The following is a 17,895-nucleotide window of genomic DNA, read 5'->3' on the forward strand; positions in this document are numbered from 1 at the left end:
ATACTTCGAAGACTCTTCCAGGACAACAATGTGCAATCATCCGGACCCAACACTAGGTGGCGGACTACGCACAGATATGAATGTCAGCAGCCCTACATGCCAAGAACAGATGCATACTGGTAAGTAGCATTTGCAATTTAAGATTTGAACACTTTTTAAAGAAAAGAATATCAGTGCTAATAGGACCACAGCTGAAGGCAGTGAGAGGATAATAAAACTACCGTGGTGAATGGTTTTGCTGTGGTAAACATTTTATAGCAGGATAAATCGTTGTAACCAAAAACTTTCTAACAATTCCAGAGAATGTTTTTCCAAGGTCCTTTTGTCTGGGGAATTATTCATTCTTCAGTATTAGGGTATCTTTCATAGATTCACATGCCTGAATCATTCCCAGTCGTCGGGATGGGAGTCCCTGGTACATAAATAAAGTAATGTCTCATTATAATAGGCCATGGGCCTCACATTAGTAACATATCCATGTCCTTTTGTAAAAAGAACCAAACTTTGGAGTAGAGCCAATCAGCTATCACCGCCCTCTGGAACCTTCCTGGAAGGAGCTCTAGTCCCCTCAGATTTTCTACCGCACTTTGTGCTAAGGGAGTCTCCACTGAGCTCTGCTTAGCTTTGCTTATTTCTGGTTTTCCAGTGATTTCTTCTTCAAAATTCCATCTTGTGTGTGAAGTTCTCAAATTCTTCATGGCAGACACTTCTAAAAAAGGCCTTTTTAGGCCCTGTGCTTCCTGTGGTAAAAAGAGACTTCATGTGGATGACCAACACAAAGACTGTCTCTACTGTCTTTACCCCGATCACTCCTCAAAGGACTGTAAGGTATGTCGTACCTTTTCTTCTAAGACCCTTAAAGAACGGGAGGGATGCCTCCTAATTTGGCTGCAGAGGCTTAAGGACGAAGACCAAGCCTTGTCTTCTGAGGAGAGTGAGAGCTCCTCCAAGTCTTCAGAATCCTCTCAAAAAAGGCCCAAAGTTGCTTCTCTAGGACCTTCGTCGCAGCCCCCTCATAAAAAAGACGCACAAAAAGTCTTCAGAGGCACATCCTAAGGCTTTACCAGCAAAGATTTCTCCTCAGGAGGTTCTACACACCTTTAAGAAGCCTTGTTCCACCTCGTCAACGACTGCCTCGTCGACGGTGGCTTCGCGGACGAGAAAATCTCAGTCTTCAGCTTTGAGTGTAACCTCGTCGAAGACTACTGTCTCAACCTCTGTCGCGTCTTCAGGATTGTCGACAACGACTTTGTCAACGGCTGGTAAGTCTGTCTCATAGAAGTTTGAAATAAAGAAATCATCGTCGACGCCTAAATCGACTAAGACTGTTCTGTCGACGTCTACCCCGTCGTTCACGAGGGATCCGTTGACGACAACGATGACGCTGCCGACATGGACTTCATCGATGAAGACAACACTATCGACGACGGCTCCGTCGACGGGAGCTTTGTCCACGTTAACTGTAATGGTGCTCGTCGGCGCTTCACCGTCGGCAGGCCCGTCTACGACAACAGAATAGAATATACAAAGTGCGTTTGTCCACCTCAAGATCACAAAACGCACGCTGACACAGGCCCGAACTTCTCCTAGTAGGGTCCAACCATTACCTCCAACTCACCTCTTGGAAGAGGAAAAAGATTCTGATGATGGCAGTATGTTCAGAACTGCGATCAGCCAGTCTGAACTTCACCTCAAGTACCAAGACAGCTCGGACTATGACGACCAAGAACCAGAGGATCAGGCAGATTATCCTGAAGCAAGCCATCCACCTCAACCTCCCATGGTTTGTCTACCTGCGTCTTTGGTTTCCGATCTCCAGTTTCTATTTACTGACTATAAGCAGAGATTCTGATAGATGCATCTTCCAGTGGACTCCTCACCTTGTGAATATCCCCCTTGCGTCAGCAACATTCGTAAATACTTTTTGTAGCTTCGCGTGGTCGACGTCATAGAGGCACGGCATCGCACGCGACTCCGCTAACTTCACCGCAACCATAATAGGCCCACGCCGGCGTGATGACATCAGTTCCCTTTTTTTTCGCGTCATCGACGCCAACGGTTTCGGAGAATCTCTGTAGCTGTTTGGTAACTTTGTTGCTATTTTCTTGATTTATTTGCTTCTTTGTGTCTCCAGCAATGTCTACTAGGAAGACCGGGTTCAAGTGATGTGGAGAGTGCGGCAAAATGATGTTCATCATGGACCCGCACGAGGATTGTATCTGGTGCCTGAGTTCGGACCATGATGTAGACGGCTGCCCTTCGTGTAGAAAAATGAGCCCGAAGGCACTTTGTGAGAGGGAGACCAAGCTTCTTATGGCGAAGTTGACAGGAAGTAAGGAAAAGAAGACTTTGAGATCGCGTTCGAAAAGGTCGAGGTCGCGATCAAGATCCCGTGCGGCGTCGCCTTCGAGGTCTTCATCTGATCGTGCTTCGAAGTCGAAGAAAAAACATAAGAAATGAAGACATGGTCCTCGACATCACTCCGGTAAGAGTTCGGACTCGAGACCGAAGTCGCCTAAGAAGGAGCATGCGAAGTATTTCGTGTCCCCTTCGCCGGTGGTCTTGAATACGAAAGGTGAGGCTTCACCTTTGGAATCGCAAGCTCGTTCACCGACTCCGGTTCCGAATCCGTCTCCGGTCCCGTCCCCGGCTCAGGAGGATGAAGAGATTCCGTTGGATGAGGGTTCTGTTCCTGTGGAAGAAGAGGCGAATCCGGAACCTAAAAAGGGTCAGTCTGAGGGTTCTCACACTCCTTTCCCTGCCCCGGGTCAAGACCCTTCGGCATTCTTAAATGCTATGTATGGTGTCTTTTCCAGACAATGGTACCCCTCTGGAGCACCTTCGGGTCCTATGGGTCCTCTGGCTTTTAATTTAGGAGTTCCCCACTCCTATGCTCCGGCTCCCTTTTCGCCTTTCATGCCGGCTCCGACGCCGCCTTGGCAGTACTCGGCTCCGCCGAGGTCATCAACGCCGATTCCGACGTCGCCTGCTCCGAGTCGCCCTCGTGAACAGCGCCCTGGACCTTCGGATTCGATCCCAACGTCGAGCCCGGCTCCGTCTGAGTCGTTCACGGATCAGACAGTGCTGTTGTTGAAGGAGAGATCTAGGAGGGATGCTCAACGCCTCTTGGAAGAACAAAGGTATAGGGAGGCAGAGGCTGTAATGGAGGAAGGTGAGCTTCAAGTTGATTGTTTTGAAGATCTAGCTGAGGCTAGTGGTCTTGAGCTTTCTCCAGAATGGGAGTTGCCATCTGTGTCTGATGCTCCTTCAAAGGATGTTAGGCCATACCACATGGTCATGAGGAAGGCTGCAGAACTTTAGAATTTAACCTTGTCTACAGTCGAATTTAAATCTAATCTTCTGACTGAGGTTCTCCATTCCCCAAGTTCTGTGGTTGAGCCGTTGCTCCCTTTTAATGAGGCTTTAACTGAGCCTATTATGGAGGTTTGGAGCAAGCCTCTAACTGCTCCTGCAGTTTCTAAAAGTGTTGCAAGACGGTATAGAGTTGCACCTGGGGATCCTGAATTTTTAACATCTCATCCTTCGCCAGAAAGTCTTGTTATACAGGCAGCTTGTTCTAAAAAGACTGTGGGCGCATTTCCTCAAGTGCCTAGGGATAAGGATGCCAAGAAGCAGGACCAGACTGCTAAGAAGTCCTTTTCTTCAGCAAGTATGGCTTTGAAGTCAACTAATGCCACTTGCCTTATGGGGAGATACATTCATGCCCTTATGGATTCTCTGCGTCTGTTGGCTCCTAAAATTCCTAATGACAACAGAAAGGATTTTGAGGAAGTGTTGACTGACGCACAGGCAGCTGCATGCCAGGTGATCCAGAGTGGGCTAGCCACTGCGGATTCGGTTGCTCGCATCACGGGAACCGCTGTTGCCTCTAGGAGATCTGCCTGGCTGAAGTCATCGGACTTTTCGACGGACGTTCAGGACGCACTATTGGATCTGCCTTTTGATGGTGTTGGACTTTTTGGAAAAAAAAAAAAAAGCTGACGCAGCCTTAGAGAGATTTAAGGACAGTAGGGCTACTGCCAAATCCTTGGGGCTGCAGACCAGGGGTTCATCTACCAAAAGGTACAGAGGTTTTGGACTTTCTTCCTTTCGCCCATACCGGCAAGGTCAACCGCAGCAGCAACAGAACCCCTTTTACAGGTCCTACAGGGGTAAACAAAGGGCTCGTCCTCGAGGACGTCAGGCCTCCTCCACCTATTCCAACCCCCCAGCCACAGAAAAGTAGCCCTAGATCCGCCATTCAGGATCATGTGGGTCCTGTAGGGGGTCGGCTTACCTATTTTCTACGGAATTGGGAATCGGTTATATCAGATCTTTGGGTTCTCAATCTCGTAGAAAATGGGTATGCTCTTCTCTTTCGGAAATTCCCTCCAAATTACCCTCCTTGCCAAGGTTTTTGCACGGAGGAACACCTGTTACTCCTGCAGGAGTAAGTCCAGACTCTGTTAAGAAAGGGTGCGATAGAGTTGGTCCCAGAGCAGGAAAGGGGTCAGGGATGCTACTCCCGGAATTTCCTGATACCCAAGAAGGATGGCAGGCTTCGTCCAATCTTGGATCTCAGGATCTTGAACCTTTACCTGAAACAGGAGAAGGTCAAGATGCTCACCCTTGCACAGGCTCTTCGAGCGCTGATGGAAGAAGACTGGATGGTGTCAATAGACTTGCAGGATGTATATTTTTACATCCCAATCCTGCAGTCGCACAGGAAGTATCTCTGTTTTACGGTGGGTTCACAGCACTACCAGTTTGTGGTCCTACCGTTTGGTCTTACTACTGCGCCTCGAGTTTTCACCAAGGTGATGGCTGTGGTGGCGGCGCATCTCAGAAGATCGGGGATACAGGTATTCCAGTATCTGGACGATTGGCTGATCAAAGCTGGATCTCCAGAGATAGTGCTCCATCATCTGCAAGACACAACTCAGTTGTTACACAGGTTGGGTTTTTCAATAAATCTACCCAAATCTCACCTGGTGCCCTCCCAGCGCAACCTGTTCATAGGTGCAGTACTGGACACAACTGTGTGTCGTGCATTCCCACCACCTCAAAGGATTCGCGACATACAGGAGTTGATTCCTTTATTTCACAATGGAGCGGTCATTCCAGTCCTGAAGGTCCTTCGCCTGCTCGGTCTGATGGCTTCCTGCATCCTGTTGGTCAACCATGCACGATGGCACATGAGGCCACTCCAGTGGTGCCTCCGCAGGCAGTGGTATCAGCACAACGGAGATCTCAGGGAGTCTGTGAGGATCTCCAGAGAAACTGCAGCGGATCTGACTTGGTGGGGAGTGGAAGGCAATCTGTCTCAAGGAAAGCCTTTTCAACTGCCTCCATCGGTGGCCACAGTGATAACGGATGCATCCGCTCTAGGGTGTGGTGCTCACCTGGGGGATCTGGAGGTCAAGGGTCTTTGGCCTCTAGAGGAAAGGTTGCTTCACATCAACCTTCTGGTATTGCGGGCGATACGTTTGGCTCTCAAGGCCTTCCTCCCTTCCCTTCACAGTCGGTCGGTTCTAGTCCTGACGGACAGCACCACCGCAATGTGGTATGTCAACAAACCGGGAGGAGTAGGGTCGCAGTGTCTCTGCAGAGAGGCTCTGCGTCTCTGGTCCTGGGTTCAGGACCATAAGATTTGTCTGATGGCAAATCATCTGGCCGGAGTTCTGAACGTTCGTGCAGACAGTCTGTCGGCAGTTTTCGGCCGACCACGAGTGGAGGCTCCATCCGGAGGTAGTTCGTTACGTCTTTCGGACGTGGGGAATTCCTCAGGTGGACCTGTTTGCCACTCGCGAGAATGCTCACTGCCCGTCTTTCTGCAGTCTCCAATATCCGATGCAGGGAGCTTTGGGGGACACGTTTCAGTTGAGTTGGGACCTCAAGACTCCTTTACGCGTTTCCTCCCATACCCTTGATTTCTCTGGTTCTGAGGAAGGTTCGCCAAGACCGGGCCCAAGTCATATTGATCGCCCCGGATTGGCTAAGAAGGGTGTGGTGTACAGATCTTCCCCACCTCTCCGTGTGCCCGCCGCTCCGTCTTCCTCACAGGGAAGATCTCCTCTCCCAGATGGAGGGGCAGGTTCTACACCCCCACCTCCAGACCTTACACCTTCATGCCTGGAGATGGGGCAACCTGAATTCCTTTTCTCTCCCACACGATGTGGTAGATGTCATTCTTTCGGTCAGGTGTGACTCCACTAAGTCAATATATTCTTACAGATGGTCTAAATTTGTGATTTGGTGTGGGGTGAAATCCGTTGACCCTTTGAAGGCTTGTTTGTCTGATATTCTGCAGTTTGCTCTTTCTTTGGCTCAGCAACGGTTTGCTGTTGCCACAGTTAAGGGTTATCTTTCGGCTTTGTCGGCATTTCTCTACTTGCCGGATCAGCCATCATTGTTCAATCTCCTGTGGTTCTAAGTTTTCTTACGGGTCTCACTAATAAATCCCCTCCTACTCCCTTTATTGTGCCTTAAATCTCGTCTTAACCCCTTTGATGGGTTCACCCTTTGAACCTTTACACAAGTGTCCCATGAGACTCTTGTCTTTTTAAGACGATCTTCCTGGTTGCAATTACCTCGGCAAGGAGGGTAAGTGAGCTTTAAGCTCTTAGTTCAAAGCCCCCGTTCTTGATCATTCATGCTGAACGAATGGTTCTCAGGACCAGGGCTGCTTTTCTGCCTAAGGTGGTAACTCCCTTCTAGGACAGTCTATTACCCTTACTTCCTTCTATCCTCCCCCTCCCCCTTCCAAGGGGGAGGAGAGACTTCACCGCTTGGACCCTAAGAGGGCGGTGAGCTTTTACCCGGACAGGACAAGAGAGTTCAGGTTGGATGACCAGCTGGTTGTTGGATTTGCTGGCTGCAAGAAGGAGAAGGTGGTGCACAAGCGCACGCTCTCGAGATGGATTATCCTCTGCATTAAGATCTGCTACGCCTTGGCGGGTAAGGACCCTCTGGAGGGTATAAGAGCTCATTCTACTAGAACAAAGTCATCTACGTCTGCTTTGTCTAGAGGTGTACCTGTTGAGGACATTTGTAGAGCGGCGACATGGACCTCCGTCCACACTTTTGCAAAGCATTGCTGCTTAGATAGTGAGGTGAGGAGGGATGGTCATTTTGCACGCTCTGTCCTTCAGGATTTTCTGGTATAGAAGAGTGGGCACCCTCATCCGGGAGTGGGGACTGCTGTGGGAATCTATTCACAAGGTGAGGAATCCACTGGCAGATGTATCTTTCAGAAGAACAAGTTACTTACCTTCGGTAACGCTTTTTCTGGTAGATACAGTATCTGCCTGTGGATTCCTTACTGACCTACCCGCCTCCCCGTTGTCTACTCTTCTATACCTAGGTTACTTTATTGTAATGTATATGTATTTTAATGCCAAGGAAATGTTTTGTTTCAATTACTTTCCTTCATTTGCTTCACACTGTGTGTTATCTTGACATTTATGTACTGTGTATATATCTACTGTCATTGGTCCGTCCGTGTGCCTTGAAGGCACGGAAAAAAGGGCGTAACTGATGTCATCACGCCAGTGTGGGCCTATTATGGTGTCGGTGACGTCAGCGGAGTCGCGTGCGATGCCATGCCTCTATGACGTCGTCCACGTCGGCGCGAAGCTACAAAAAGAATTTCCGAATGTTGCTGACGCAAGGGGGATATTCACAAGGTGAGGAATCCGCAGGCAGCTACTGTATCAACCAGAAAAAGCGTTATCGAAGGTAAGTAACCTGTTCTTTTCAACTTCTGCTACGTCTCCTCCTCCAGTTGTCTCTCCACCGCCAAGGCCATGGCCTCCACCTCTAATTGTACAGCCTGGGCCTTCCACATCACCGCATCCACCTTCCACGGATGATTAGGAGGATCCACATGCGGAGGGGGAACGCCATGATTCCCAATCGACTTATGATGAGTGGCATGATTATGTGAACCCTTGTCCAGCATCTCCGGTGCTTACTTAAGCTGACTCGCCTCCTGAAGATATAGGGGGTTTTCATAACGTCTTGGAAAGGGCTGAACAGCGTTTCCAAATCCCTTTGCCTTCGCACCAACAGGATTGCTTCCTTTATGACTTTAAGGAACCTTTTAAAAAATCTGTCAGATCTACACCTATTATAGACTGTATATGGGATCAGGGTGTAAAAATAATGCACAACCCTTCTTCGGTTCCCCCGGTGTTACCTCAGCTGGACAAAAAATACAGGACCCTGGCCGAACATCCTAAACCGGACTCCATCATCCCACAAGCTGCTCAGCAGAAATCTAAAAACCCTTCCTCTCCGCTGTCCGCTCCTCCAGACAAGGAAGGTAGGCAGCTTGATAATATTGGAAAACGTTTCTCGTCCATGTACGCATTAACAGTGAGTGCATCCACGGGGGGAGGAGCTATGCTAGCAAACAAGATGGCTGCTTTGGCTCCCGGCTCCGCTGACCTCCGTATCCTGCCAGATGATCCTGTTGATAATCCTGTTTTTACGCCCGACCTCCGTGTAGATGAACCGATGCACACACCGATGGTGCTATCCCGAAAACTTAATCGGCTTGGTTGACGGAGTTGTTTCGAGTTGAAGTTTGCGGCCTAGTCCAGCAGGAGAGCCGGGGCCTCGAGTTTTGACCCAGCCGGGTTGCAGTTGAACAACATCGGCCATGAGAATCAAGCAGGGTCCGGTCTACCGCAGTGGAAGTCTTTTTTGCCCGATTTTGACGACGGTCATTCTGATTGACTAACATCGAGGGAGGAGTGACGTGGCACAACAGTGGCTGTGGGTGGAGGTCCCTTTCCCGCGGACACGGTTTGCCGCCGCAGCGGTTCGGTGGGTCGGGGTCTTCGCTCGCGGCAGCGGAGTGCAGATTGCTGCTGCAGAAACCGATCAGTCACCCTCCGACGCTGTCAGTTCTGCTCCTGTCTGTTCCTCCGGAGAAACCGGCTCTCTGGGGGAAGTGAATACGATCGGTACTGAGCGAGGAGAAATGGACCGGACGGAGCGTGAGCTGTCGCTGCAGACAGTATTGGCTTCCATCTGGGCCTTTCATTCACATATGGGTGCCCTGATTCACAAAATGATTACGGGCCTATCTGAGAAGGAGTGTGTGGAACCGGACCCTGCTCCACTGCAGGAACTGCTGCCGGCTGCGATTTGCATGACGACCATTTTGATTCTGGACGAGGACCCCATGCGACAAGAGGCGCCGAAGCCCTCGGTCAGTACTCTGGAGAATCATGATCCCGGTGTTTCGAACTCATCACTACGCCTACCATCATTGCTGACTTTGAGAGAATCGATTGGCGTTCCCTTCCCGGAGACTCCTGTTGGTGATTGTTCTTGGACTTCTGCTTCATCCTTTCCCTCTTTGTTGACCGTACGATCGCGGAAAAAACAACATTGGGACTATCTGTCCATGAGGGAGCGTTTCTGTGCTGATGGAGTTCTTGAGGAATTACTGACTTTGATTTGTTTTGGACTGAATTTTTTCAGACTCTTTTTGCTCTTTGATTCTCTTGTAGAAGTAGTGGTCCTACCGGGAGGGGTTCGCAAGGCTGAGATCGATTGACCGGGGTTGGTACTATGGCCTTAATGGATGTGGGATTCGTAACTGTTGGTCTCACAGGAGGCTGGGCGGTGTATCACGGCTCCCCCAATTCACTTTTTCTGTGATCTCAGATAAGATTGTGTTTTCATCATAAGGGGTGCTAGTCTCTGGCGGGGGGGGGGGGGGGGACACCGGGACCCCATACGGAAATGCCCCCCCCCCATGTTTTCTCTTTTCTATTTTTAGAACCTAGTTAGTTGGGGCGACAGGCACAATGCTAGTTGGGGTTAGGCAATAGCCATAAGCAGGGGTGCAGGGTGGGGGGATGGGTTTATTGTTTTATTTCTGTTCTCGTTCTTATGGTTTTCTTTTCTTCAATCTTCTCTTTAGTCTCTCCCTTATTAGTAATATCGGCGAAATATCCTGATTTTGTTTAAATTCCAGTCTCTGGTTGCCATGCTTTTTTGGATATGTCTATTCCTTTTTCCTTGTTTTTAAAATAATAAAAAGATTTATAAAAAAAAAACAGTGAGTGCATCCAATTCCTTAGTACTGTTTGGATGCTATAATTGGCAAATGTGGGCGGGCATTGCTCCATATGTCGGGCCTTGCCGGACGATTCGAGAGAAGAAGCAAAGAAAATCTTGCTGGAGGGCGAACGTTCTGCGTCCAAAATCATCGATTGTGCAATGGATATCGCCTCTACTGGATTTTGCAAACTGACTGGCGCTGCTGTACTACAGTGCAAAGTTGGCTGAAGGCGACGCCATTCCGGCCAAAAGTGCAAACAAAAATTCTGGATATGCCCTATGATGTTCAGCTTCTTTTCGGCACACATATCGATGAAGCTCTTCAGGGCATTAAAAAGGATACCTTTTCATGGCTCAAGAGAAAGAGGACAGTCTTCTACTAGAGTAGACTATCGACACTACCGATCTTCCTATTCTTCCTATCAGCAGTATCGGCCTCAATACCAGCAGTGTCAGCAACAGCAATCCTCTTACACAAAGTCTTCCTTTCGAGGAAAAGGTGGCTGACTGAAAGACACTGCTCGCGACAATGACCTATTACTACCGCCGGTCTCCACTTCCTCTCCACCCTCCAGAGTCGAAGGATGAATTTCCTGTTTCCTACACAATTGGAAACAAATAACAGACCGTTGAGTCCTTCAACTGGTTCAATTTGGACATTCGCTAGAGTTCATCCAAATTCATCCCCAAACCCCTCCACGACCTATGCCTCAGAAAAATGTACGCCTTCTACTCCTGGAGCTTTCACTTATGCTCCAGAAGGGAGCTATAGAAAGGGTTCCTCTTCGTCAACGGGGGAAGGGGTTTTACTCCTGTTTTTTCCTGGTGCGCAAAAATGAGAAGAAATGGAGGCCAATCTTAGACTTGAGAAGTCTCAACAAATTCTTAAAGAAGCAGTCGTTTTGAATGGTTACCATCCAAGAAGTTCTGCACCTTCTCAACGCGAGAACTACATGGTGTCTTTGGATCGCCAAGATGCTTATTTTCACATCCCTATCCACCGGAATCACAAAAAGTTTCTAAGGTTCGCAGTAACGGGCAGACATTACCAATTCTGTGTCCTACCTTTCGGACTCAAATCGGCTCCACGCATTGTTACGAAATGCCTTTCTCCAGTGGCTGCATATCTCAGACAACAACACCATCAGGTCTTTCCATATCTGGATGACTGGCTCGTCAAGGCACCTTCTCTAGAAGGCGCGGCCAGGTCTTCCGTCGCCTGTCTGCAGCTTTTCAATCGCTTGGGACTCACTCTCATTCAGGACAAGTCTGTATTCCAGCCTTCTCATCAAATAACCTTCCTGGGTGCCACTCTCGACACGACCCAGAAGAAAGCTTTTCCGTCACAAGAGCGACAGAAATGACTACTTTACTTGGCGAATCACATCAAAACCAAGAAGTCTCTCAGTGTGCCTTTTCAAATCCCTTCTCTGAATGATGTCTTCCTGCATTCTTCTGATTCCTCACGGTCGCCTCCACATGCGCCCTCTCCAGGAACCGCTGTCAGCTCAGTGGATTCAATCCAAAGGAACCTTTGACGGTGTCATTCAGGTGACCCCTTAGATGGCCACTGCTCTACAGTGGTGGGCTCGTCCATGGAATCTTTATCAAGGCCTGCCTTTCTTGTTCCAAGCTTCTCCTCAGATCATCACAACAGATGCGTCCCTGGAGGGTTGGGCAGCTGTAACGACCGGATTCTCAGGACAGGCAGCTCACCAACCGTGGCTAACCCAGCCGTCACGTAACGACACTCTTCTCAGGCCACTATTTACAAGATATCTAGAATACTCACCTGAGAAAGTGAAAATAAGCTATTTACAAGCCTGTATAATCACAGATACCACTAACACCTAATGGATTCCATATCTTATCCTATAATAACCTCATCTTATATTCTTTAACGTCTCACAACGATATCTTTAACGCTATGTTTATAGTCCCGTAAGACTCTTATCTTTAACGTCACCCGACGATATCTTTAACGTCACCCGACGATGTCAAATAAGCTTTATTCGATATTTCAGAGAATATCATACAAGCATTCATAGTAAAATAGAAATATACAACAATACATTTAATCAATTCATTAAAATAAATTAAAATAGGAAAATTTGTAAGAAAAATTTTACCATTTTAAAAGAAGAAAAGAGAGATCAGGGGAACCAAACTTTACATAGATAAAACTAAAAAATATTATATACAGTTATAATAAAAGAAAAAACAGAATTTTTACTTTGGCCCATTGTACAAGCAACATACGTTTTAAAAGCAACATATCTATAGGTTAAACAGAATTTGCTAACCCTAAGATTATAATTTTCAAAATGAATTACACAGTAAGCACCAGCCTAATAATGACAGTTCTGATGTAACGTAAAAGGGTTGAATTGGGAAAAGTTGCTATAGTTAAAACTGCTTTGCGGTGAAACATATTGATTAAAGGGAACGATACTGTACTCATTTGGTGGGCAAAATCTATGACCCAGCTCAGTGTTATTATCAACAGTTTGTTTCCGAGAGAGGGTATATGATTCACTTGGATAAAAATCGTGTAGGTCCCAAGTTGTTATTGGACCATCACCTTCTTGAGGCTGCCATGACTGGAGGTAGGGAACAACTTGTCTGCACCTAAATCTAATTAGGACCAAGTCGCCGCAAATATCTTTTCGAAGGGGCCCCAACCAACCTACTCTCCTCACACTGACTATCCTGCCGTCAAGGTTATGGGGTAAGGGTCTATTTTTCGATAGCCAAAACTTGACTTTGTTTAGCAGGTCGGTGGTTCTCTCAGGTTTTCCATATTTCAGTGGAGGGACCCCCGCGAGGATTGACACAAATGGAGCGGCCTCTGGGGGAAGATTAATCCGTGGAGTCTTAGTACATTTTAATCTGGACTTGACATTGCGATCCACAACAAGTATGGGTGGTACCTTAGGAACAAGTGGATACACAGTAGTAGGGACTGTTACTTGTGTTGGGGGAGCTACATTTTGAATAGTTTGGTTGGGCGGATTAAGAAGACCTGCATGGGGCGGACAATTGGATGTTACAGTGTAAGAAGATTGTGCCAGATTAAGTTTAACCGTTTCCTCAATCCCGTCAGTCTATCCCCCAGGGTGTTAATTTTTTCGATCAGGGGATGAATAATAGTTTGGATCAGTTGTTCGATCATGGCCAATAAAGCCAATTGGGAAGAGGATGCTGAATCATCTAGTTTTTTACCCACCTCTGGAGTTAATAGAGCAGTAATAACAGGCAGGTTTATATCTGGGGGCGCATTCTGTAAGTTCGATATTTTTGTTTGGGACCCACTTTCCCCAATCCCGTCGTGTTTCCTTTTAGCAGATTTAGTCTTAACAGGTGTTGTACTTTGGGCATTAGCTTTTATGGGTGTAGGTAGACACCCCTGTATGCTAACGCTGCAGGCTTGCGGACTAATATTTGTGGCCGGATGGGGTGATGCAACAGGGGTATACCTAATATTGCACATACTATTTAATTTGTCTAGCCAGGAGAGATTAGACGATGTATTCGATGTTTTTGAAGGGGGTTCCATGCTAGTAAGGGTATATATGAGCTGAACTGTAGAAATAGTTATAGCAACTGTACTATACGTTCGTTATTGCCAAATTGTCAAATGCGTGCCCGTCTTATGTCTTAAGGCATAAGTTCAACCAGAAGGATGTAACAGTGTCTGGGCGAAAGTAGTAGTCAATGGAATAGACAATCAAATGGCTTTACCTCCTCCTTAAAGGCCAAAGGGGGTGGCCCGTCCCGTCCTTCTCTGGCCTCTGAGGGCCACAGAGGGCCCGCCCTTTGCCCGGGCTTCGCCCGGCATCCGCGCGCGTCCGCGACGCGGAGGGAGCTTCCTCAATTTGAGCGCCTCCGGGCGCGCTGTTCCTGTGGATGTGTGGGCGGGACCGGAACTTCACCCAAGGCTTGCTGGGAGCTGTAGTTCCCCCCAACTGCGGCTGTGAGGCTGGAAACTACGGCGGCAGGGGGAACGAGCAGAGTCAGGGCCCCAGCAGCAGGTGAAAGAAAGTACGTGTGCCTGCTCCCCTCCTCAGCCCGATGTAGGCAGAAATAGTCCCCCGCTCCTCCGTGGGAGCTTCCTCAATTTGAGCGCCTCCGGGCGCGCTGTTCCTGTGGATGTGTGGGCGGGACCGGAACTTCACCCAAGGCTTGCTGGGAGCTGTAGTTCCCCCCCAACTGCGGCCGTGAGGCTGGAAGCTACGGCGGCAGGGGGAACGAGCAGCGTCAGGGCCCCAGCAGCAGGTGAAAGAAAGTACGTGTGCCTGCTCCCCTCCTCAGCCCGATGTAGGCAGAAATAGTCCCCCGCTCCTCCGTGGGAGCTTCCTCAATTTGAGCGCCTCCGGGCGCGCTGTTCCTGTGGATGTGTGGGCGGGACCAGAACTTCACCCAAGGCTTGCTGGGAGCTGTAGTTCCCCCCCCCCCAACTGCGGCCGTGAAGCTGGAAACTACGGCGGCAGGGGGAACGAGCAGCGTCAGGGCCCCAGCAGCAGGTGAAAGAAAGTACGTGTGCCTGCTCCCCTCCTCAGCCCGATGTAGGCAGAAATAGTCACCCGACGATGTCTTTAACGTCACCCGACGATGTCTTTAACGTCACCCGACGATGTCTTTAACGTCACCCGACGATGTCTTTAACGTCACCCGACGATGTCTTTAAAGTCACCCGACGATGTCTTTAAAGTCACCCGACGATATCTTTAAAGTCACCCGACGATATACACTAATGGGGATTCATCTTTAAGAGTTATTTCCCAAATGAAGTTCACACTCTCCCCTCATCATCAGTTACCTTTGCAGAAGGGCATATCCCATCCTTCGGTGTGTCAGCACCTGGTTAAAAGGAAAGGTTAATCTCATTCATAAAAACAACATTCAAAGATATTTATTATTAAGCCTTTATTCTACAATCAAGAATGACAGAATGAGCAAAAGACACATGAAGTAAGTTAGTTGCTACCTATAACCTAAAAAGGGGATAAAAATGAATGGTTAGATGTATTCTACACTAAGCTCAGAACGCCTCACCTTAGACGTGTGTCTTTCCATTTCAGCAGCGGAGCGGATCCCTCTCTCTCTCGCTTTGTCTTCAATGTGCTTGGGACTCTGCTCTCCCTCAATGGGTCACGAATACACGTCTGCACCGCTACGCCTCATCTATGCTGCCATGGTTCCAGGATACTCGAACCCTCTTCTGGATTTAGTCTCTGCCACTCCTGTACGATGTCACTACAGGATTCTCAATCTCTCTCTCTCTCTCTCTCTTCGTTTCAGGATTTCGATAAGCTGATGGTATCAATCTCTAGGCACCAGCCTTTAGACCAACTTCTTCTGTCTGCTCCACACGCTGCTCTCTCTGCCCTCTCTACTTGTTCCTTGATAATATAGAGCTCACTTTCTCTATGGATAATTCCGGTATTAGGCCGACTCCCACCGAATTCCTGTACCAGTCCCCGGCTCCCTTCGCCTTCCACAGTGGCCACCTGCGTATTGTGTCTTGAGCCGTGGAGACAAACACATTCCTTCGATAAGGGCCACTCTTGGCCGGTTCCTCTCTAGCGAACAGGATGAATTCTAAACCCTACCGTTACCCTGCAAGCGCCTCGGACAGTCGAGGCAGAAATACAAAATGGCTTCACTCTAGCTTTCGGGCCTGTAGGCCCAAGAAAACGGAAAAAGGCACTAAACCCTGTCAAAGCGCATAGTTAAACCCTACAAATGAACGCAAATGCAACTAGGACTAAAATGGTAGTGGATTATAGTCACCACCAGTCTGAAAATAGACTAAAATTACCCTGTCGCTACAGGAGCTTTCCTCCAAGAACTCTGAATCACTGGAAAGTGGTCTCCTTCCGAAAGGAAGCTGCGCATAAACCTCCTCAAGCTGCGAGCTGTTTATCTGGCTCTCCTGGCATTCCTTCCCAGAATCAAAGGTTCTCTAGTGCTTGTCCGGACGGACAATACTACGACAATGCACTACCTGAACAAGTAGGGAGGTACTCGTTCACTGCCACTCTCTCACGAATCTCAAAAGAACTGAAACTGGCTACTTCACCACAACATTTCTCTTCGAGCGGAGTACGTTCCAGAAACAGACAACGTACTGGCCGATTTACTAAGCGGAAACAAACATAGCACGAATGGGAATTGAATCCGCAGACTCTCAACCGCATATTCTCCCAATGGGGCACTCCTCCCTTGTATCTATTTGCTACCAAACAGAATGCCATCGCTTCGCAAGCTGCTATCCCCAACGAGGGTCTCTGGGGAATGCATTTTCGATTGCATGGTTCAACGTCTTTGCAAACGCCTTTCAACCGAATCCCCTGATTCCCAGGGTCCTTAGGAAGTTGAAGGCAGAACCCTGCACGCTAATCCTCATAGTTCCAGCATGGCCTCGCCAACACTGGTTCACGGAGTTCCATCTTCTCTCCCTGGAACCGCCGATCCCATTGAAACCGTTTCCCTCTCTCCTTATAATGAACCAGCAACAAGTCCAACATCAAGATCCAGCATCTCTCAAATTATCGGCTTGGCTCCTGAGTTCAGAGAATTCCATGGCCTAGACATTCCTCCAGACTGCAGAGCAGTTCTGGCTCGGGCTGGAGCCGACAGTACTAACAAGACATATTCCTTCAAATGGAAGAGGTTCTGCATCTGGTGCAAGTCAAAGAAGAAACACCCTCTTTCATCTTCTCCAAACCAAATACTGCCTTACCTTCTACATCTGGCGACTTCAGGTCTTGCTCACGTCTCCATTAAAGTTCACCTGGCAGCAATAACCCATTTCAGAAGATCCTCTGCAGGCCCTTCTCTTTGGTCTAATAGGTTGATTAAACAATTTCTCAAAGGCCTATTCAGGACATTCCCTCCTGTAAAGTCTTTACCTCCCACTTGGCAACTCAACACAGTTCTTGCTCAGCTTATGAAACACCCTTTTGAGCTGATACAAGGAGCTGATCTTAAATATCTTTCCTGGAAAACGGCTCTCCTTCTAGCCCTTACCTCGGCAAGGCGAGTAAGTGAGCTTCATGCCTTTTCAATCAAAGACCCTTACCTTCAGTTCAAACATGACAGGGTTATACTACGAACAAATCCTAAATTTGTGCCTAAGGTCCAGTCAGACTTTCATCTCAATGTGCCAATAGTCTTACAATCCTTTTTTCCAAAACCTCAAACGGCTGCAGAAAGAACTCTACATTCTCTAGATCTTAAACGCTTCCTTAGATTCTACGTTGACAGGACAAAGATGTTCCGCAAATCCAACCAACTCTTTGTGGCTTACAGTCGACCTAGAAAAGGTCTTCCACTTACTAAACAAAGCATCTCTCTGTGGATCTCTGCAGCTATTACTTTGTCACCAACAAGCGGGTCAACCCCTGCATTCCAAGGTTCAAGCCGGTTCCACTAGGGCAATCTCTACCTCCATGGCACTCTTTGCAGGTGTGCCCATCACAGACATACATATACCAAGCATTACTGCCTGGATACAGAACTCATGAAGCATGCTGCAGTGGGACAGGCGGTGCTCCGTCATCTATTTCATTAGAGGTGAACCATCCTTTCTTCTATACGCACTTTTCTCTATTGTGTTCCTTACTATTCTCTTTGATTCCAATTTGGTACTTTCTATGTTTCACATTGATATATTATCTGGTGAATTTGTGCATGCTGTACCATCCGAAATGTGCTTATCATTGCTTCCTACTCTGATCCAGGCATGTGAATCTATGAAAGATACCCTAACACTGGATAAGAAATGCGTTACTTACCTGTAACCACCCACCTCCC

At 48.1% G+C, this 17,895-nt stretch overlaps 1 protein-coding gene across 1 annotated transcript in view; it reads left to right on the forward strand.

Moving 5' to 3' along the window:
- ATP11B (ATPase phospholipid transporting 11B (putative)) overlaps positions 1-17,895 on the forward strand; it is a 471,244-nt gene that overhangs the window by 380,667 nt on the left and 72,682 nt on the right. The window lies entirely within an intron of this gene.

This window comes from Lissotriton vulgaris, unplaced genomic scaffold (genome assembly GCF_964263255.1).
Source record: "Lissotriton vulgaris unplaced genomic scaffold, aLisVul1.2 SCAFFOLD_1627, whole genome shotgun sequence".
NCBI classification, from domain to species: Eukaryota; Metazoa; Chordata; class Amphibia; order Caudata; family Salamandridae; genus Lissotriton; species Lissotriton vulgaris.